Genomic DNA, 23,276 nt, shown 5'->3' with positions numbered 1-23,276 from the left:
AACAATGAAGCAGTGGATCTGAGAGAGGTTTTTCATTGAGTATATAATTATAAATGTGATTCTTATTAATGAATTTGATAATATACATTATATTTTTATGAGTCAAGTTCACTGTGGGAAATATATCTACAAATTTATTTTGTTAATGGGGTGCCTACTGATCAAAAACAAAAACAAAAAGGCCACACAGGGAATAAAAATAACAGAATGAATTATGTACAAATATAACAACCTTTAGAAAATATTGTACAAACTTCAGTTTTGCTTTAAATTTAATTGCATTTTTATCAAAATTAGACACACAGAGTCTAAAAAGTAAAATTGTTCCAAGTGGTTATAATGGAAAAGAAATTGATCAGTTTTCTTCCCTTTCACTCCTCATAACTGATCCCTCTTCACTAGATAAAGGTTTTCAGTTCTTAGCTATGACTTCCACAACAGTAACTAACATGTCTATCTATATTACTAGAATTCATTTTTTAATTTTTTATATTACTTGTTGATACTTTATTACGGAAGATGAGGACTTAGTTTTAATTTCTCTACCTCGGAAAACACAAACTGTCCCCTTTCTCTGTTTTCATTATACTTAAATCAGTACTTTCCATTGCAGTCATTCTTTCTGTAGATTGTTATGACAATGTTTTATTTTCCTTGGTATTAAAAATGACCTCTGTTTTTAAGTCACTGATCATCTGTGAACCTATACATAGTCCATGACTACACTTTCTTTTAATAATGCAAATCTCTTTTCAATATATATATGGATATGACAAACCTATACAAAGCTATGATAAACCTAGACAGAATATTAAAAAGCAGAGACACTACTTTGCCAACAAAGATCAGTATAGTCAAAGCCATGGTTTTTCCAGTAATCACGTATGGATGTGAGAGTTGGACCATAAAGAAGGCTGAGCACCAAAGAATTGATGCTTTCAAATTGTGGTGCTAGAGAAGACTCTTGAGAGTCCCTTGGACTGCAAGGAGATCAAACCAGTCAATCCTAAAGGAAATCAGTCCTGAATATTCATTGGAAGGACTGATGCTGAAGCTGAAGCTCCAATACTACAGCCTCGTGATGTAAAGAGCCGATTCATTAGAAAAAACTGATACTTGGAAAGACTGAAAGCAGAAGGAGAAGGGGATGGCAGAGGACGATGTAGTTGGATGGCATCACCAACTCAATGGACATGAGTCTGAGCAAGCTTCTGGAGATGGTGAAGGATGGGGAAGTGTGGCATGCTGCAGTCCATGGGGTCGCATAGTTGGACACAACTAAGCAACTGAACAATAACAACTTTCCATTATATTCAGACATAGCAAATAATCTGATTTCTTCTTCCTTCCTTTCTTCCTATCCTTCCTTTTCCTTCTCTTTTTCCTTCTCTTCCTCCTAAATCTGGAAGGCATTCCTCCTGGATCCTTCTGTCCTCTGCTAAATCTGGATTACAACATAGTTTTTATGGAGCTCCCTTTGCCATCATCCTGGAAATTGATCTTAAAATTCACTTTGATTCCCCTACCCTTGCATTCCATATCTTAGGTAACATCACCATTTTGGGAAGTATATTCTAAAATTGTTCTGGTTGTTTTTACCTTTTTGTCAGTTTTGTTGAGAAATAATTGACATACATCACTATATAAGTTTAAGGCATACAGCATGATGGTTTTATTTACATATTTTGTTAAATGATTACTAAAATAGGTTCAGCTAACATCCATCATCTCATAGAGCTAGTAAAAAGAAAGAAAGATAGAAAGGAATTCTTGTTGTGATGAGAACTCTTAGAATGTGCTCTCAACAACATTCCTCTATATCATGCAGCAGTGTTAACTATACTCATGGTGTACATCTTCAGTACTTATTTATAAGCCAAAAGTTTGCACATTTTGACCACTGGCCTCCAATTTCCCATCCCTCACCCTCTGCCTCTGGCAACCACAATTTTGATCTCTTTTTTTTATGAGTTTTTGTTGTTTTTGTTTTAGATTTCACGTATAATATAAATGAAATCATACTGTATTTGTCTTTTTCTGTCTGAATTATGATACTTAGTCAAATGCCTTTAATATCTATCCATGTTGTACCAAATAGTAGGATTTCCTCATTTTTGATGGCTAAATAATATTCTACTGTGTATGCATGTTTAAATATATATATATGTCATATATATAAATATATAAATCACATATATAAACATATAAATCACATATAATATATATATATATAATATATTAATTCATATATATAAACAAATCTTCAATATCCATTTATCCACAATGGAAACTTAGGTTGTTTCCATGAATTGGTTATTGTAAATATGGTGCTATGAACATAGGGGTGCAGGCATATTTTTGAGCTGATGGTTTTGTTTCCTTTGGATATATTCCTACAGGTGCAATTGATGGATCAAATTGTTTCCCAGAAAAGGTCAGGAGATGTTCTTTGTTAATTTGTTTTCATGTCTTAAAATGTTGTTATTCTAATGTCACCCCTGATTAATAGTATGATTGGGTATTGAATTTTATACTCTAAATTACTTTTCCTTAGGATTTTAAAATCTATCCTCCTTGGTCCTCTACTCTTCAGTACTATTATGGAGAAGTCTGCTATCACTCTGATTTGTGATCCTTTAAATGGGACCAAAGTGTGGTTCCCTTTCTGTAACCTTAAGGATCATCTCTTTATCTTTATTATTAAAATGTAGCAATATTTGTCTTGCTTTGGTTATATTAGCATTCATTGTAACGGGTGTTCAATGAGCCACTCCAGACTAGAAAATCATATTCTTAAGATCTATCAAATGAAAAAAAATCTATCAAATGTTCACACATAAATAATTTATTTTTCTTTTTATTTTCTTTGTTATCATAATCTTTCTTTCCTTCCTCCCTTCTTTTATAAGCTATGAAGAATTAGTTCAACTTTCTTCTTCTCTCTATATATATTCAGTTCAGTTCAGTCACTCAGTCATATCTGACTCTTTGCAACCCAATGAACTGTATAGTCCATGGGATTCTCCAGACCAGAAACCAGAATGGATAGCCTTTCCCTTCTCCAGGGGATCTTCCCAACCCAGGGATCAAACCCAGGTCTCTTGCATTGCAGGTGGATTCTTTACCAGCTGAGCCACAAGGGAAGCCCAAGAATACTGGAGTGGGTAGCCTATCCCTTCTCCAGGGGATCTTCCTGACCCAGGAATTGAACCGGGGTCTCCTGCACTGCAGGCGAATTCTTTACCAACTGAGCTATTAAATGCATATATTTAATGTAATATATAACATAGTAGTTATTTAATCTGACAAAAAATGAGATTATATCCTCATATATATTCTCCTAACTCTCCAAAAATAAAATTGATGTTTTAAATTTTTAAAAATCTTAATTATTAATTTTTTTCTGCAACAGCTGTTTAATTATTGGCTGTAATTTCATATTTTTCTGGAATTCCCTTGCTTTCTCTATGACCCAACGAATGTTGGCAATTTGATATCTGGTTCCTCTGCCTTTTCTAAACCAAGCTATACATCTAGAAGTTCCCAGTTCATATAATGCTGAAGCCTAGCTTGAAGGATTTTGAACATAATCTTACTCATATGCAAACTGAACACAATTGTACGGTAGTTTAAATATTCTATGGCATTCCCCTTCTTTGAGATTAGAATGAAAACTGACTCCAAAGAAACATCTACTTCTGTTTCATTGACTACACTAAAGCCAATGACTGCATGCATCACAACGAACTTACCAGACCACCTTACCTATATCTTGAGAAACCTGTATGTGGGTCAAAAACCAACAGTTAGAACCTTACAAGGAACAGCAAATTGGTTCAAAATTGGGAAAATAATACAAGGCTGTTTATTGTTACCCTGCTTATTTAACTTATATGCAGAATGAAAAGTGAAAGTGAAGTTGCTCAGTCATGTCCGACTCTTTGCAACCCCATGGACTGTAGCCTACCACTCCCTCCGATCCATGGGATTTTCCAGGCAAGAGTACTGGAGTGGGTTGCCATTTCCTCCTCCAGAGGATCTTCCTGACCCAGGGATCGAACCCGGGTCTCCTACATTGTAGGCAGACGCTTTACCGTCTGAGCCACCAGAGAAATGAGTACATCATGATAAATGTCTAACTGGATGAATCACAAGCTGGAATCAAGATTGCCCAGAGAAATATCAGCAGTATCAAATATGAAGATGATATTGGAAGAAAGTGAAGAGCAACTAAAGAGCCTCTTGAAGAGGGTGAAAAGGGAGAATTAAAAAGCAGGCTTAAAATCAACATTCCAAAAACTAAGATCATGGTATGTGGTCCCATTACTTCATGGCAAACAGAAGGGGAAAAGTGGAAGCAGTGACAGATTTTATTTTTTTGGTCTCCAAAATCACTGCTGATGGTGATAGTAGCCAAGACTTAAGACACTTGCTCTTTGGAAGGAAAGCTATGACAAACCTAGACAGCATATTAAAAAGCAGAGACATCATTTTGCCAACAAAGGTCGATATATTCAAACCTAGGATTTTTCCAGAATATGTAAGATGTGAGAATTGGACCAAAAAGAAGTTTGAGCACTGAAGAATTTATGATTTTGAATTGTGGTGCTGGAGAACACTCTTGAGAGTCCCTTGGACTTCAAGGACATCAAACCAGTCAATCCTAAAGGAAATCAACCCTGAATATTCATTGGAAGGACTGATGCTGAAATTGAAGTTCCAATACTTTGGCCACCTGATGGGAAGAGCCAATTCATTGGAAAAGACCCTGATGCTGGAAAGATTGAAGGCAAGATGGCACAGAGGATGAGATGGCTAGATATCATTGACGACTTGAGAGACATGAATTTGAGCAAACTCCAGGAGATAGTGAAGGACAGGGAAGCCTGATGTGCTGCAGTCTATGGGGTCACAAAGAGTTAGACACGAGTTAGTGACTGAACAACAATCACTTTCATAGTTAAAAGGAGACCCTAAAACTTGATTGGAAGGGCTAGGTACATTGTTGGGACTTATTGATTATAGTGTATAACTGTATGATGATCCTACTGATATGGTTTCATAAACAGATTTCCAACACCCAGTTCCTCAGGCTTTCTTTCTTTTTTTTTTTTTTTTGCATTTTTTTTTTAATTTTTATTAGTTGGAGGCTAATTACTTTACATCATTACAGTAGTTTTTGTTATACATTGATATGAATTAGCCATGGATTTACATGTATTCCCCATCCCAGTCCCCCCTCCCACCTCCCTCTCCACCCGATCCCTCTGGGTCTTCCCAGTGCACCAGGTCCGAGCACTTGTCTCATGTACCCAACCTGAGCTGGTTATCCATTTCACCCTAGATAATATACATGTTTCAATGCTGTTCTCCTGAAACATTCCACCCTCTCCTTCACCCAGAGTCCACAAGTCTGTTCCATACATCTGAGTCTCTTTTTCTGTTTTGCATATAGGGTTATCGTTACCATCTTTCTAGAAGTCCATATATATGTGTTAGTATACTGTAATGGTCTTTATCTTTCTGGCTTACTTCGCTCTGTATAATGGGCTCCAGTTTCATCCATCTCATTAGAACTGATTCAAATGAATTCTTTTTAATGGCTGAGTAGTATTCCATGGTGTATATGTACCACAGCTTCCTCATCCATTCATCTGCTGATGGGCATCTGGGTTGCTTCCATGTCCTGGCTATTATAAACAGTGCTGCGATGAACATTGGGGTGCATGTGGCTCTTTCAGATCTGGTTTCCTTGGTGTGTATGCCCAGAAGTGGGATTGCTGGGTCATATGGCAGTTCTATTTCCAGCTTTTTAAGAAATCTCCACACTGTTTTCCATAGTGGTTGTACTAATTTTCATTCCCACCAACAGTGTAAGAGGGTTCCCTTTTCTCCACACCCTCTCCAGCATTTATTGCTTGTAGACTTTTGGATAGCAGCCATCCTGACTGGCGTGTAATGGTACCTCATTGTGGTTTTTGATTTGCATTTCTCTGATAATGAGTGATGTTGAGCATCTTTTCATGTGTTTGTTAGCCATCTGTATGTCTTCCTTGGAGAAATGTCTGTTGAGTTCTTTGGCCCATTTTTTGATTGGGTCATTTATTTTTCTGGAGTTGAGCTGGAGGAGTTGCTTGTATATTTTTGAGATTAATCCTTTGTCTGTTGCTTCATTTGCTATTATTTTCTCCCAATCTGAGGGCTGTCTTTTCACCTTGCTTATAGTTTCCTTTGTTGTGCAAAAGCTTTTAAGTGTCATTAGGTCCCATTTGTTTATTTTTGCTTTTATTTCTGAAATTCTGGGGTGTGGGTCATAGAGGATCCTGCTGTGATTTATGTCGGAGAGTGTTTTGCCTATGTTCTCCTCTAGGAGTCTTATAGTTTCTGGTCTTACATTTAGATCTTTAATCCATTTTGAGTTTATTTTTGTGTATGGTGTTAGAAAGTGTTCTAGTTTCATTCTTTTACAGGTGGTTGACCAGTTTTCCCAGCACCACTTGTTAAAGAGGTTATCTTTTTTCCATTGTATATCCTTGCCTCCTTTGTCGAAGATAAGGTGACCATAGGTTCGTGGACTTATCTCTGGGCTTTCTATTCTGTTCCATTGATCTATATTTCTGTCTTTGTGCCAGTACCATACTGTCTTGATGACTGTGGCTTTGTAGTAGAGTCTGAAGTCAGGCAGATTGATTCCTCCAGTTCCATTCTTCTTTCTCAGGATTACTTTGGCTATTCGAGGTTTTTTGTATTTCCATACAAATTGTGAAATTATTTGTTCTAGTTCTGTGAAAAATACTGTTGGTAGTTTGATAGGGATTGCATTGAATCTATAGATTACTTTGGGTAGTATAGCCATTTTGACAATATTGATTCTTCCAATCCATGAACATGGTATATTTCTCCATCTGCTTGTGTCCTCTTTGATTTCTTTCATCAGTGTTTTATAGTTTTCTATGTATAGGTCTTTTGCTTCTTTAGGTAGATATACTCCTAAGTATTTTATTCTTTTTGTTGCAATGGTGAATGGTATTGTTTCCTTAATTTCTCTTTCTGTTTTCTCATTGTTAGTGTATAGGAATGCAAGAGATTTCTGTGTGTTAATTTTATATCCTGCAACTTGACTGTATTCATTGATTAGCTCTAGTAATTTTCTGGTAGAGTCTTTAGGGTTTTCTATGTAGAGGATCATGTCATCTGCAAACAGCGAGAGTTTCAGTTCTTCTTTTCCTATCTGGATTCCTTTTACTTCTTTTTCTGCCCTGATTGCTGTGGCCAAAACTTCCAAAACTATGTTGAATAGTAGTGGTGAGAGTGGGCACCCTTGTCTTGTTCCTGATTTCAGGGGAAATGCTTTCAATTTTTCACCATTGAGGGTGATGCTTGCTGTGGGTTTGTCATATATAGCTTTTATTATGTTGAGGTATGTTCCTTCTATTCCTGCTTTCTGGAGAGTTTTAATCATAAATGGATGTTGAATTTTGTCAAAGGCTTTTTCTGCATCTATTGAGATAATCATATGGTTTTTATCTTTCAATTTGTTAATGTGGTGTATTACATTGATTGATTTGCGGATATTAAAGAATCCTTGCATTCCTGGGATAAAGCCCACTTGGTCATGATGAATGATTTTTTTAATATGTTGTTGGATTCTGTTTGCTAGAATTTTGTTAAGGATTTTTGCATCTATGTTCATCAGTGATATTGGCCTGTAGTTTTCTTTTTTTGTGGCATCTTTGTCTGGTTTTGGAATTAGGGTTATGGTGGCCTCATAGAATGAGTTTGGAAGTCTACCTTCACAACAACTCAGGCTTTCTTTTACCCTGAAAATTAATCTGTATTATACTTCACATTTTAATATAGATGACAATGAGCCAGCTTTCAAGTTACTGAAAGAAAACAATATGAAATCTGAAAAAAAATATATTTTGTCCTTGAATAACTAAACATTATTTTAATAATTATTTACATATGTGAGTGTGTTTCTGTGTGTATATGTACATATATATGTATGTGTGTGTGTATCCATTAGTACAATTGAGACAAAGAACTAGAAAGTATACATGCTCTAGTTTTACAGAGACTTAAACCAGAGCTTGAAGGATGCAATGACTTTCCCAGGTCACAAGCAGATCATGTGACTCCCAGTTCAGTGTTTAGTCCTACATTATTAATTTAATTAATAGATTGATTTAATATATTATATAAAACATTGAGTATGCAAAATAGATTATAGGGCATGAAATATGAGGAAGGCTATTTTGTGTCATGTAGTCACAATCTCAAATGAAAATTTTACCTTCCATTTTAGTATAACTGTTGAGCAACATTTGATCAGGAACAAATATATGGGCTTCCCAGGTGCAGTGGTAAAGAATCCACCTGCCAATGCAGGAGATACAAGAGATGTGGGTTCAATCCCTGAGTTAGGAAGATCCCCTGAAATAGGAAATGGCAACCCACTCCAATATTCTTGCCTGGAAAATACATGGACAGAGGAGTCTGGCAGGCTACAGTCCATAGGGTCACAAAAACTCAGACACAACTGAGTGACTGAACACTAAGCACAAACATACAGATTTGAAAGAAAAAAAACATAATAGTAGTGATAATCTCCTTGATCTCTGAGAAATTTCTTTTAGACCAAATCATTTTATCTTAGGATAACATATAGGAATGGGGCTAGGATCAAGTCTAAAATAACAAAGCTTACCATTTTCATGTTAGTAAGATTGCTTTAATTGAAGTATGCAGGGATTAACAAAAGTTGTATTTTTGTTTTATTTTTGTTTGTTTTTTTGTTACAACCACCATGCCTCCAGTTAAACTCTGGTTCCTACCAATCTAGGTAAATTTGGAAAAACCCAGAAGTGTTAGATCTGTGTGCCTGTATATGCATATAGCCCTCACATCTAGATGGATAAAATCTTAAAATAACTTAAGGGTTTTCCCCACCAATATCTACTGACATGTTCCTTTTATGTACATGAAGGCATCTAGATTCAGCTACCTTTATTATGTAGAGGTTTCTGCTTTTTCTAAATATGAAACTTGATTTGGGGCACTGACCTTGATCTAGTAGATCTTGAAGAGAGGGTCATGGTCTGTATGACACAGCACATCATGTTTTACCTACAGACTGAATATGCAAAATGTTTAAAATATTGTAGAATACAGTATTGAATAGATGTTTTGAAATGCTGGACTTCCATCTTTTTTCTGTATATTTATCTGTTTTTTTTTTCCATCAGACTGTTATCTCCCCAGCATTTGAATCCTAGTGGTGCAAATATCACATGGTGTTGAGTCTGGCACATTGCAGGTACAGTACTGAATAAGAGCTTATAATATTACTGCATTATTTCATATCATGATATTACTGTATGAAGTTATATTTCTCAGACACATTTGGACCTGCAGTCTTTGTAAAAGCATAGAATAAATGAACCTATATGAGAATTCTCAAAACACTGTTATTTACATGAGAGAAAAGCCACATATAAAATAAGTTTTCTGTAAATGCATTGCAGTGCTAAAAGATTGTTCATAATTAATAGGTTTTGAGCTTCTTTAGGTCAGAGAACATGCCTTCCACTTTATGGATAACTCCCTGGTACCTATATACAGTATTATGTTCTTGCGCAGCTTAATAAATGTTCAATTGGTTGATTCTTAACTGTCTCAGCCCTTTTTAAGAAAAATACTGAACTCTTCACTTCTCAAGTTAGTTCTCTTCCTCTCATATTAACATGTTCTTGCTAGAAACCTAAAATTTTATGCAACACATTACTTAGATTTGAAAAAGGAAATATCATGAACACAGTGAAGAAAAGTTGGAACATTAAATTTTGTGAATCTAGTTAGTAAAGATTTTTTGATAGAATAAAGCCAAGGCGGCTATTTCTGATCATATTCACTCCTCGCTTCTCCTTTCTTAACACTCTGTTTATTTTACATGAGCTTCCCAAGTGCCTTGATGAAAAAACTTTTCAGTTGCCATTGGTTTCAGACATGCTTGTTTGTCTCATTTTACTGAATTTTCAGTCTTGAATGACATGTTTACAAGAGATAAGAGCCCCCCAAATTACTTCTTTTTTTCTTGATTGTGTGCCAGCAGTGTTGCACAAAACAGTGAATAATCTGACACTCTGGCCCTTTATGACTAGAAGCTCAGTAAAAGAAATTCTGTTCTTGTTAAAACTAATAAAAATAAATGAAAAAAAAAGAAAAGAAGAAGAAATTCTGTGCTTGTTAAATATGTACTAGGGTTAACAAGTACAAAGTGTTCAGGTATGAGGAGAATTTGCCCAAGGACTCATTATAACTGTTCTATTTCATGCATGCCTTATAGCATTTTAGCCTTAGGGCTTCACATAAAAGCAAATTTTTATGTGTGGGCAATAGATAAATTCAATTGATAAGGTATATATATTGAACATCTGCTATTTTAGAATACAATGATAAGAATATAAAATGGTTATTTAATTCAAGTAGTTCAAAATCTAGAAGAAGAAACAGAGATATAGGTTAAAAAAAAAACATTTAGTGGCTAAGCAATTACTTGAAAGCAGAACTTGAACAGTAATATAATAGAAATACAGACAAAAGTATAGTAAGAGGCAAGAGAATAAAGCAATTAACTTCAAGGAGCAAGTCTTAAAGGAGGATATAACTTTGGAATTGCTCTTTGAAAAACAGATATAATCTTGATCAACAGAGATTGAGCAAAGAAGGACATTCCAGGGAGACAGGAAAGCATGAGCAAAAGCAAAGAGCTAAACAAGTACTGTCCAATGTGCCTGGAGCAGAGGAGAGGATATTCAGAATACAGGCTGAAGTAGGTTGAAAAAGATGACTGAAATTCTGAATGCCATGGAGAGGAATTTAGATATTATTCAAAGCAAACAGGTTTAGATAAAGTGAGTGGCGTAATCAATTTTGAATATTAGGAAGCTTACTATGATTGGAATATTATGGTTTAGAACAAGTAGAAACTGGAGGCAAAGGGGGATATTACAATAGACTCTAAGCATGAAGGAAAGCTATGACAAACCTTGACAGTGTATTAAAAAGCAAAGACATCACTTTGCTGACAAAGGTCCATATAGTCAAAGCTATGGCTTTTCCAGTAGTCATGTATGGATGTGAGAGTTGGATCATAAAGAAGGCTGAGTGCCAAAGAATTGATGCTTTCAAATTGTGGTGCTGGAGAAGATTCTTGAGAGTCCCTTGGACAGCAAGGAGATCAAACCAGTCAATCCTAAAGGAAATCAACCCTGAATATTCATTGGAAGAACTGAAGCTGAAACTCCAATACTTTGCCACCTGATGTGAAGAGCTGACTCATTTAAAAAGACCCTGATGCTTGGGAAAGATTGAAGGCAGAAAAGAAAGGGGATGACAGGGGATAAGATGGTTGGATGGCATTGCTGACTCAATGGTCATGAGTTTGAGCAAACTCTGGGAGATGTGAAGGACAGGGAAGCCTGGCATGCTGCATGCAGTCCATGGGGTCACAAAGACATGGTTTAGCAACTGAACAACAACAATGAAAGAAAGACATGAATTAGGGTGAAAGGAATGAATAGAAAAAAGGATGAGTGAAAAGTATTGTGCAGTTGAAATCAATAGGGAGTAGATGTAGTCAGAAAGTCAATACCAACACAACTACCCTAGGGAAAGGCAACACAGAGAATACAGAAGAAATTGGACCAGATGCCAAACCACTGTGGGTGAATTGAATAAAATGGAATTGAATAGATTACAAGAAGGCTTTGGCAGAAACCACTAGTCATTAAATGTCAATCCATATGACTCTAAGACAAGTTCTCCAAATTAAGGACTGGTGAATTAGTGGTATGCTCTACATAGATTTAAAAGATGGCTGGGCTGAAGAAGGAGACAAATGGCAGAGTAGAAAGATTTGAGCTCTTTCCTCTCATGAAAACACAAAAATTCTCAACTAACTGCCAAACTGTCATTGACAAAAAAGACTGGAACCTACCAAAAAAGATATTCTACATCCAAAGACAAGCTACAACAAGATGGTAGGAGGAGCACTTTCACAAAATAATCAAATGCCATACCTGCCAGTGGGCAACCCACAAACTGGAAAGTAATTACATTGCAGAGGTTCTCCAACAGGAGTCAGAGTTTTGAGCTCCACATCAGGCATCCATGCCTAGAGGTTGGACATTGGGAGGAGGAGCCCTGAGAGCATTTATATCAAAGGCTAGTAGGGTCTGAGTGCAGGAGCTCCACTGGATGGGGAGAAACAGATTCCACCCTTAGAGGACAAAGACAGTTTCATGTTCACTGGGACCCAGGGTAAACAGTAATGCCATAGGAGCCTGGGTCAGACCTACCTTCATTCAGGTCTTGGATGGTCACCTGAGGGAGTAAGGAATGGCTGTGGCTCATTGTGAGGGTGAAGATACTGGTGGCTGAAGCCCCAGGGAATATTCATTAGCATAAGCTCTCCTGGAGAACACCATTTTAGCACTGAAACCTGGCCTCACCCAACAGCGTGCAGGCTCCAGCGCTGGGATGTCTTAGGTCAAACAGCCAAGAATTTGGGAACATGACCTTATCCATCAAGAGGCAGGCTGCTTAAAGCTATCCTGAGCTTTCAGCTGCAAAAGAAACTCAAATTCTTCCCAAAAACTGCAGAAGAAAGAACATTCCCAAGCTCGTTCTACAAAACCACCCTCATTCTGATACCAAAATCAAAGATATCACACAAAAAGATAATTACAGACCAATAACACTGATAAACATATACACAAAAATCCTCAAAAAAAGACTAGCAAACAGAATCCAACAATGCATTAAAAGGACCATACACCATGATCAAGTAGGGTTAACCTAAGGATGCAAGATTCTTCAACATATCCAAATCAATCATTGTGATAGACCATGTTATCCAGTTGAAAAGTAAAAATCATAGGATCTTCTCAATAGATACAGGAAAAAGTTTTTTAACAAAATTCAATACCCATTTATGATAAAATCTCTCCAGAAAGTAGGCATATGAGAAAATACCTCAACATAATAAATGCCATATATGACAAGCCCACAGCTATCATCATACTCAATGATGAAAAATTTGAAAGCATCTCTTCGAAGATCAAGAACAAGACAAGGATGCCCCCTCTCACTACTTTTGTTCAACAAAGTTTTAAAAGTCCTAGTCACTGCAATCAGAGAAGAAAAAGAAGTAAAAGGAATCTAAATTGGAAAGAAGTAAAACTGTCACTGTTTGCAGATGACATGATACTACACATAGAAAACCCTAAAGATGCCACCAAAAAACTACTAGAACTCATCAATGAATTCAGTAAAGTTGCAGGATACAAAATTAATACACAGAAATCTCTTGTGTTTCTATACACTAAAAATAAAAGATCAGAAAGAGAAAGTGAGTAAACAACCCTATTTCCCATCATATCAAAACAATAAATTACCAAGAATAAACCTACCCAACAAGGCAAAAGACATGTACTCTAAAATCTATAAGATATTGATGAAAGAAATCAAAGATGACAGAAACAGATGGAAAGATATACCATGTTCTTGGATTGGAAGAATCAATATTATCAAAATGACTATACTACCCAAGGCAATCTACAGAGTCAATGCAATCCCAGATGGTAAAGAATCTGCCTGCAACACAAGAGACCCGGGTTCAATCCCTGGGTCGGAAGATCCCCTGGAGGAGGGAATGGCTACCCACTGTAGTATTCTTGCCTGGAGAATTCCATGGACAGTGGAGCCTGGCAGGCTACAGTCCCTGGAGTCACAAAGAGTTGGACATAACTGAGTAACTAACACTTTCACAATCAAAATACCAATGGCAATTTTCACAGATCTAGAATAAAAAATCTTAAAACTTGTATAGAAACACAAAGACCCTGAATAGTCAAACCAATCCTGAGAAAGAAAAATGGAACTAGAGGAAGCAGACTCTCAAACTTCAGAATATTCTACAAAGCTACATTAATCAAAACAGCAGGGCACTGGTGCAAAAACATAAATATAGATAAATAGAACAGGATAGAAAGCCCAGAAATAAACACATGCACAGAGTCAAGGATGTAAGAATATACAATAGAGGAAAAGTATCTTCAATAAGAGGTGATAGGAAAACTGGACAGCTATATGTAAAGGAATGAAATTAGAACATTCTTTAACACCATACACAAAAATAAACTAAAAATAGATTAAAGAGCTAAATGTAGGGCTGAACACTATAAAACTATTAAGAGGAAAACATAGAACATTCTGACATAAATTGCGGCAATGTCTCTTTAGATTCACTTCCTAGAGTAATGAAAAGAGAAACAAAAAGAATAAAATAAAATCTAACTAAGCTCTGAAGCTTTTGCACAACAAAGTAAACCATAGATAAAATGAAAAGACAGCCCATAGAATGGGAGAAAACTTTTGCAAAGAAAATGACTGACAAGGGATTAATCTTCAAAATATACAGACCATGCAGCTCAACATTTAAAAAAAATGAAAAAATGAACAAAGGTCCAAATAGTTTTGCAAGGAAGATATACAGATGATCAGCAGGTACTATAAAAGATGCTCAACCCTTAATTATTAGAGAAAAGCAAATCAAAACTACAATGAAGTATCACATCACACCAGTCAGAATGGCCATCATCAAAAAATCTACAAACAGGATGTGAGGGTGATCTGGTTGTGACATGTCACCCCATTGATCGCCAGGGTTGATTCAGCTGATCTGGCTGGCTAGGCGGGGGTCCCCTTCCTCCCTCACCGCTCCATGTGCATCCCTCCTAAAGCTGTGCACTTGGTCAAAGAGGACGACTATCCCCAATAGAGGAGGACTGGTTTCAGTCAAGGGTATACCAGTAGCTGTGCTCCCCTGCTAGAACATCCAAACAAAAGTCTACAAATAATAAATGCTGGAGACAGTGAGGAGAAAAGGGAACCTTCATACACTGTTGGTAATATATTGAACAAATCAGTACAACCACTATGAAGAACAGTATGGAAGTTTCTTAAAATCAGAAAACCACATGATCCAGCAATTGCACTCCTGGGCATATATCCAGGAAAACCATAATTTTAAAAGATACGTGCACTCCAGTGTTCATTGTAGCACTGTTTACAATACCCAAAACATGGCTATGTGCTATGCTTAGTTGCTCAGTCATGTCCAACTCTTTGAGACCCCATGGACTGTAGCTCACCAGGCTCCTCTGTCCATGGGATTCTCCAGGCAAGAATACTGGGGTGGGTTGCCATGCCCTCTTCCAGGGGATCTTCCCAACCCAGGGATCGAACTCAGGTCTCTTGCATTGCAGGTGGAGAAGCAACCTAAATGTCCATTGACAGAGCAATGGACAAAGAAGATTTGGTACAAATATCAATAGAATATTGTTCAGCCATAAAAAAGAATGAAATAATGCCATTTGCAGCAACATGGATGGACTAGAGATTATCATACTAAGTGAAGTAAACCAGACAGAGAAAGACAAATATCATATGATATCAATTGTATGTGGAATCTAAAAATAATGATACAAATGAACATATAACAAAACAGAAACAGACTCACAGGCTTGGAAAACAACCTTAGGGTTACCAGAGTTGAAAGATTGGAGGGGAGAAATAAGGAGTTTGGTTTTAACATATACACACAGCTATAATCAACTAGGACCTACTGTATAGCATAGTTAACTCTACTCAATATTCTCTAATGACCTATATTAAAATAGATTCTTCAAAAGAATGGATACATGTATATGTATAACTGAATCCCTTTGCATACACCTGAAACTAACACAATATTGTAAATCAATCAAAATCCCATATAAAAAGTTATATTTAAACAACACCTCAAAAAAGACATCTAATAAACTGCAACATTACTTGGACTCATATCTTTATGGTATGGGGACAATTTCGGTTGAAAATATGTTTTACTAGGAATAAGACCACCATATGACCCAGCAATGCCAGTCCGAGGCATATACATTGAGGAAACTACAATTAAAAGAGACACATGTATCCCATTGTTCATTGCAGCACTATTTACAATAGGTAGAACATGGAAGCAACCTAGATGACCATCGACAGATGAATGGATAAAGAAGTTGTGGTACATATACACAATGGAATATTACTCAGCCCTAAAAAGGAACACAGTTAAGTCATTTCTAATGAGGTGGATGAATCTAGAACCAATTATACAGAGTGAAGTGAATCAGAAAGAAATAAATTTCATATTCTAGTGCATAAATACAAAATCTAGAAAAATGGTACTGAATAATTTATTTACAGGGCAACAATGGAGAAACAGACATAGAGAATAGACTTACGGACATGGGGAGAGGGGAGGAGAGGGTGAGATGTATGGAAAGAGTAACATGGGAACTTACATTACCATATGTAAAATAGATAGCCAAAGGAAATTTGCTGTATGGCTCAGGAAACTCAAATGGGCTCTGTATCAACCTAGAGGGGTGGGATGGGGAGGGAGATGGGAGGGAGGTTCAACAGGGAGGGGACATATGTATACCTATGGCTGATTCATGTTGAGGTTTGACAGAAAACAGCAAAATTCTGTAAAGCAATTATCCTTCATTTTCATATAATCTTAAAGTTTCAGATATTATTTAAATAAATCAAGTTCAAATCATCCTGGGCTCTGTATGTGCAAAAATTAAGTAGTGGTCATGGCTGGGAAATTTTGCCAGAAAATCAGAGGTTTGGCAGTGAGTTCTGCACATATGCAAGGTTTTTTTTTTTTTTTTTTGCTTTTTTTGCTTTTCAAGTGTGAATCATTTTGTATATAAAATCAGAAAAAGAATTTTTGGCAGCCTAAAGCTCCTTTTTTTCTGCATACCACTGAGGGATATGTGGAGAGCTGCTAGGCAGAATTAAGGATTGGGGCCTTTTGGATAGAGGTTACAGACTGTGCAAATACAGTAGGTATTTATAATTACATTACAATCACACTATTAGCTCCTGGGGCACATTAGTGCCCTATTCCTGAGTTATTAAAATTCTGTAATTAGAATTCACTATTACAGACTATGGTGTCAAGACAAGAGTAAATGTAAGAGTAGTACTCACAGCTGCAGGGAATTATAGTTCTAATTGGAGTAAAAACATTTTTTGAGAAAACACTGTAGGTGTGATTAGAAGGCATAAAGTAAAGGGCAGTGGGCATAATTCAATATTTACCCTGCCATAGTCATGGTCAGATGGCAATTGGCATCAGAAAAGTGTGACATTTCTCTTGTAGACAAGAGTGTTTTCTAGTAAGCAATGGCTAATTCTGTTTCTAATGCATACCTACTCAATCATATGGAATGGGAGAAAAAGCCTGTATTATTAGTTATTAATGCTCAGTGTTAAAGAAGAAAAAGAAAGAGAAAAGAAAGTGCCAAAATTTCAGCAGAGTGGCTCATGCGAAATCCAGTGTTCCTGGACAAACATTTCTTTTGTACAGCTGTCCCCCAAGCAGTGACTCAGAGATCTAAGTTCCTGTATTTAGTGGTTCTGCCATTCTAGTTGGCCTCTGCAAAATACTATGAACCAGATAATGCACTTTCAGACAGCTTATGAAATGAGAGGAGTTGTGTGTGTGTGTGTGTGTGTGTGTGTGTGTGTATGTGCATGTGTTGGGGAGAGAGAGAGATCATGAAAGATCATGTGTGTTTTTAGCAGTACAGTCTGTAACTGACATACATCACTGTTCATATTCCATTGGCCAGAGCTAGTTATATACAACTACCTTTCTCTTGTGTGTACAAGAGAGCTGGGAAATAGATTTTTGTATGTACAGGAAGACGAGGCAATGGTGTAGAGGTTAGATTCCCAGCACATCACAATAGGACATGGTTTACATGAAATTTAATTATATCCAGTGGGGAAAGCACAAAGTACTTCTCCTTAAAGAGGAAGATTCCAATATAACAACTACAAGCGTTATTTTGTGGATTAAGATTGAACTATTTTCACATAACAAACCAAAAAGCTATCAATGAATTCCTCTGTCAGATACTTCAGCCAGTGTGATGGTTCTATGGTTAAATGAGGACACTTGGCTGGGAATTTAGATATTTAGTATTGTCTTAACTTTATCAATAAGTAGTTGAACAACTTTTGGTATAGTCCATAGCTATTCCAATCTCTTTCCATCTGTAAAGTGAAACTACCAATTCTAGCCTTTATATTTTCCAATTTATACAAGATCCCTTTGATAGACCTAAAAGTAAAAGTAGCACAATGCACATAATATATTAACCTCATCTGTCAAGTGAGACTAGCTCCTTTGCTTTCTGTATTTTCTGTCAACTCTGATTTCTCTCTGATTTCCCTCTTATTGTGTAAGAATAGTTGTTGAATAGAATATGATTGGCTGACAGAGAAGATTTATGATAATTTCCATCTATTTTTTTCTTTCCGTTATCCCAGGGTAGACAAATGAATACAGAAGAAAGATATTTCACAGGCCATGTCTACTGAGAGATGCTGAAAATAATAAATAAGAGGCAGAAATAAATTTTGCTTTAACAATTCCTAGTTGAATCTGTAGTTCTTTTAAGATAAAAATAAACCTTTTAATACTGGAAAAAAGATTAAAAATTGGATTCAAAAGTGTAATAAAAATTGACTACCTCAATCCTCTTCTTCCAGCTATTTATGTTTTATTTTTATGCAAATATCTTCATGAAGCAGGTAGCAGAGTTTCATATTAGCTTGTAACTAATATAAAATAGGCAGAGCTACTAAATAAGAGAAATTAAGGTAGTATCAGAATAGGGATTGGTGACGGAAGGCAAATTAATAATTGACCTCTTGAGATGGGGGTCCTTGCTTATTTTTTCCAAATATTTCAAATACATTCTGTGTTATGAGTTTTTCATTTGATTCTAAGATTGAAATAGAAAAAATTTCTATAAGGTAAAAATAATTTTTAAAACCACAGAGAGGCCAAGCAACTGAATAATATTGGTCTTCTCAAAATTATCAATGCAAGAGAAACACAGTAAACTTAGTAAAATTTGCACTATTTCCATCAGTTCAATAAGTTAGAAAATACAATTATTAAGCATCAATTACCAGTTAATAGTTACACAAACATTATTACTAATCAATATTAGATATATCAGGTGTTGCTAATTCACTAGTGTGAATGGGTGATACATTTTTTGAGGGTGAAGATAGAGCCTCTTAATACAGCTTGGTAATTCAGTCTAACGCAATATTTATTTATTGAACACCTGTTAAATGTGTGGGCTTCCCTGGTGGCTCAGCTGGTAAAGAATCCACCTACAATGCAGGAGACCTGAGTTTGATCCCTGGGTTGGAAAGATCCCCTGGAGAAGGGAACGGCTATCCACTCCAATATTCTGGCCTGGAGAATTCCATGGACTGTATACTCCATGGGATCGCAAAGAGTTGGACATGACTGAGCAACTTTCACCTCCCTTCACTTGAATGTGTAACATTAACCAGTGACGCTAGAGAAATACACAAGAATTATACAAAAATATACAAGAAGCAAAATCTTGTCTCTATGTCAGTTAACGTTACTAAGGAGATAAAACTACCTTTAAAGAATGTTTAAATAAAACTGTAAAACAATAGTAAATACATTCTTCCAAAAGCACTGGTAGATTATTTTAAAGTAGAGAGATGAACGCACTTTAAAGAGATGGTGAAGAGTGCTGATAGATTGTTGGGACTTTTCTTGTGGATAACATCCTAGGCAGAGTGAGAATGGCATGACAAAAGGTATAGAATATACAACTTGAGGGGAAAAATGAGTATGTTGACTAGAACCGTGAATTCTTACATATTAGATCAATAGACAAAGAAAAATGATCTAGAATATAGTTTCTATGGTCTGAATGTTTGTGTCCAACCTGCCCCTTGCAAATTCATATGTTGAAATCTTAATGCCTTATGTGCTGGTAGTAGTAGACTGGACTTTGGGGAGATGTTTAAATAAGTCTTAAGGTTTGAACCCTCATGAATGAGACTAGTGTCTTACTAAAGAGCTTCCAAAGAGATCTCTATTCTCTTCCACTTCGTGTGGACACAGATAGAAGACACTTGCTGTGAACCAGGAAGAGGGTCCTTACCAGAGAATGAATGAGACCATACTATAAACTTCATCTTGGACTTCCAGCCGTCAGAACTATGAAAAATAAGTTTCTGCTATTTAGTAGTTATCAAGTCTGTGGTACTTTGTCATAGTAGCGTGCATGGACTAAGACAACAGTCAACAGCCAGGCTGAGATTTTGTACTTAATTTGATAGGAAATTACAAGATTTTTGTACAGAGGAATTCAATCATGAAAGTGACACTTGGGGCATCTATATAACGTCAAATTCTGCTCTTATACATACACCTCTAACTAATGAAACTGGCTGAAATCCCCTGCTTCCATTATTGTATTCTATTTTTCACTTTATAATTCTTGTGTTTTCTGATTGGAACAGCCTAGGGAGGAAAGTAAATGCAGTAAGTATGGTGGATAAGAGACTGCTGCTCAGACCAAAATGACTGTTTTTTCATTCATGCTCCTCCACTTATTGGTTGAGTGATTTTGGACAAATTAATTATTCTAACTATGCCTCCCTTTCCTTGTTTGTATAGTAGAGATGATAATAATAGTATTTATATCATAGGTTTGTTGTGAGGATTGGAATTGCAAACTATTCAGGAACTTTTTAGAGTCTTACAATACTTGGCATATAGTAAGCACTTCATAAAGTTTGGTTATTATCTTTATTAGGACTTCCCAGGTGGCACTGGTGGTAAAGAATCCACCTACCAATGCAGGACACACAGAAGATGCAGGTTCGATCCCTGAGTGAGGAAGATCCTCTGGAATAGAAAATGGCAACCCACTCCAGTATTTTCCCCTGGGAAATTCCAATGACAGAGGAGCCTGGCGGGCTACAGTCCATGGCGTCACAAAGAGTCAGACACAACTGAGCACGGATGCATTATCTTTATTATTGTAGTGCCTTTTGCCAAGCGTGTAAATATTGCCATCAATATTTACAAAGTGGTTTGAGTCATGTCTTTACAAATGCATCTTTTCAGATTAAAGTTAATGAGTTGAGAAAAGAGACTCTAAGCCTTACACCAAAGATGATGATATGTATTATAAATATGTCAATGTGAAAATATACAGCAGATGTTTCGATAAACTAAGATCAACCTAGAGAATATAATCAATTCCCATTTTAACTAAGCAGGTTTTTATATATTTGTGTATATCCAGTTTGATCAAGTTTTTTTTTTAAAGAATTTCTGTTGTGACAGCTAGTACTACATACCTACATTTAGGGATAAGAGAAAAAACTGTCAAGTTACGTGAAGACAATGAGGATATATAACCATTTACCTTGGAAGCTGTCAGTTCATTTCAACTCAGCTCCCTTCAGAAGCATTCATAAATCACTTACTTTGTGGCACACATAGAGCTAGCTGTTGAGAAACCAAACATGACTAAACATGGCTCCTATCCCTCAGCAACTTGGGAGGGGTGATGAATTTACACCTTGGGTGTGTATACGTTTCAGGAAACCATGATACCAATAAGAATCAAAAGAGTAAATAACATAAAGACCAAAAGCAAGGATCATAATGAAACAATTAGATTTTATAAATATTTGTCATATTTACTATTAAATAATTATCCTGTGGGAATTTAGTGCCAATAAAGAGAAAGGGAAATATCTATCCATCTTAAATATGATACCTTATAGATGACTAAATATAAAGAGAAAAAATGAGTAAAACTGGGGAGAAATTCTCCATAGAGGTCTCCATGTCTTAGGGAAATAGAATGATTACTATTACACTTATTAAGCCATGGCCAGGCAGACAGTACAGAAGAGAAGAGTTAATCTCAATACGGCTAGCCTTACATATTATTAAAATTAAAGACTCTGGAAGCTTTCATGAACATAAATGTTGTATAGCAAGAATCTTAAGTTGCAAGAAAAGTGGGCATAAAGAACATACTCATAGGGAAAGCCAAATGAAATATGAAAGAGAATAACATAATAAAAGTCCAGATGTAAAGAGGTGATGCAGAGAACTAAGCCTTCTGTCTGCCAAACTTTATTTCAAGTATCATTTACTGAAATGTCCCATAGCCCCTGCTCTTTGAGTATCCTGTGAAAGCTCTGATTGGCTTCACTGAGAAAATCCAATTCCTTAGGTAATTCTGCAACAGTTAATTATGTTGCCTGTCCAAGCACCTGGACCAAAATGGCATACCACAGCATGGACTTCTGCACATACTAATCTGTGGGTAGAAAAAAACTATCGCTTGGCATGGGATTAGAGCAAGCAACAGTGACAATCTATATTTTATAAGGGGCAAGATGAAGGAGAGGAGGAAATGATCCAGGGTTTCTAGCATGCTTAATTCTGTTTCAGCTAACTAGAGGGACCTGATTTGGGGAACAAGCATTGTAAGGGATTTGCATGCATGTATGCATGCTGTGTGTGTGAAAAAAAAATGTGAAAAATACATGAGATCAGGTATATACAGATTTGTTAAAAATAAATGATACCAAGTATAAATGCATCTGTCACAGGCCCTTGAACACGACCAATATTTAAAGCAATTATGCCTTAGCAATAAAACAGAAGCTAACAGAACACGTTAGAGAAAGACTTCCCCACTAAAAAATAATTTCACATAAGTAAAGCTTGCCCTTTTCTGGACCAAATGATGAAATATTATTCATATCGAGAAAGATATTTCTAAAATATTTACCAAACATCAACCACATCAAGTCATTGTTATGGGAGCTGAAAATACAGCAGAGAACAGGAAGAAATGATATTCTTACATTTGCAAAATGTATGTTCTAGTGAATAGATGATTGGGATTAAATACACTAAAGTAATAAATAAATGAATATATAAGAAAACATAGTATGTGATAAGTGTTATGGAGATATGAAAACAGTGTAATGTAAAATAGTAGCTAAATAGCAGAGATGGGAAATTTACCTTAGAATGAATGGTCAAAGAAGGCCAAGATGATAATTGAATGAGACCTGAAGAATAGAAAAGGAGCAATGGAGGAGAAAGCATGAGCTGGAAAAGCTAACAGGGACCAGATCATGCAGGGCCCTACAGGTTGGGTTAAGCAATAAAAAATGTCAACTCATCTTTGACAAAGGTACAAAGAAACTAAATTGGGGCAAAAATAGACTCTCAACAAATTGTGCTGAAACAACTGGATGTCCCTATGCAAAAA

This window comes from Odocoileus virginianus, unplaced genomic scaffold (genome assembly GCF_023699985.2).
Source record: "Odocoileus virginianus isolate 20LAN1187 ecotype Illinois unplaced genomic scaffold, Ovbor_1.2 Unplaced_Scaffold_2, whole genome shotgun sequence".
Taxonomy (NCBI): Eukaryota; Metazoa; Chordata; class Mammalia; order Artiodactyla; family Cervidae; genus Odocoileus; species Odocoileus virginianus.
This window is presented reverse-complemented; position numbering follows the sequence as displayed.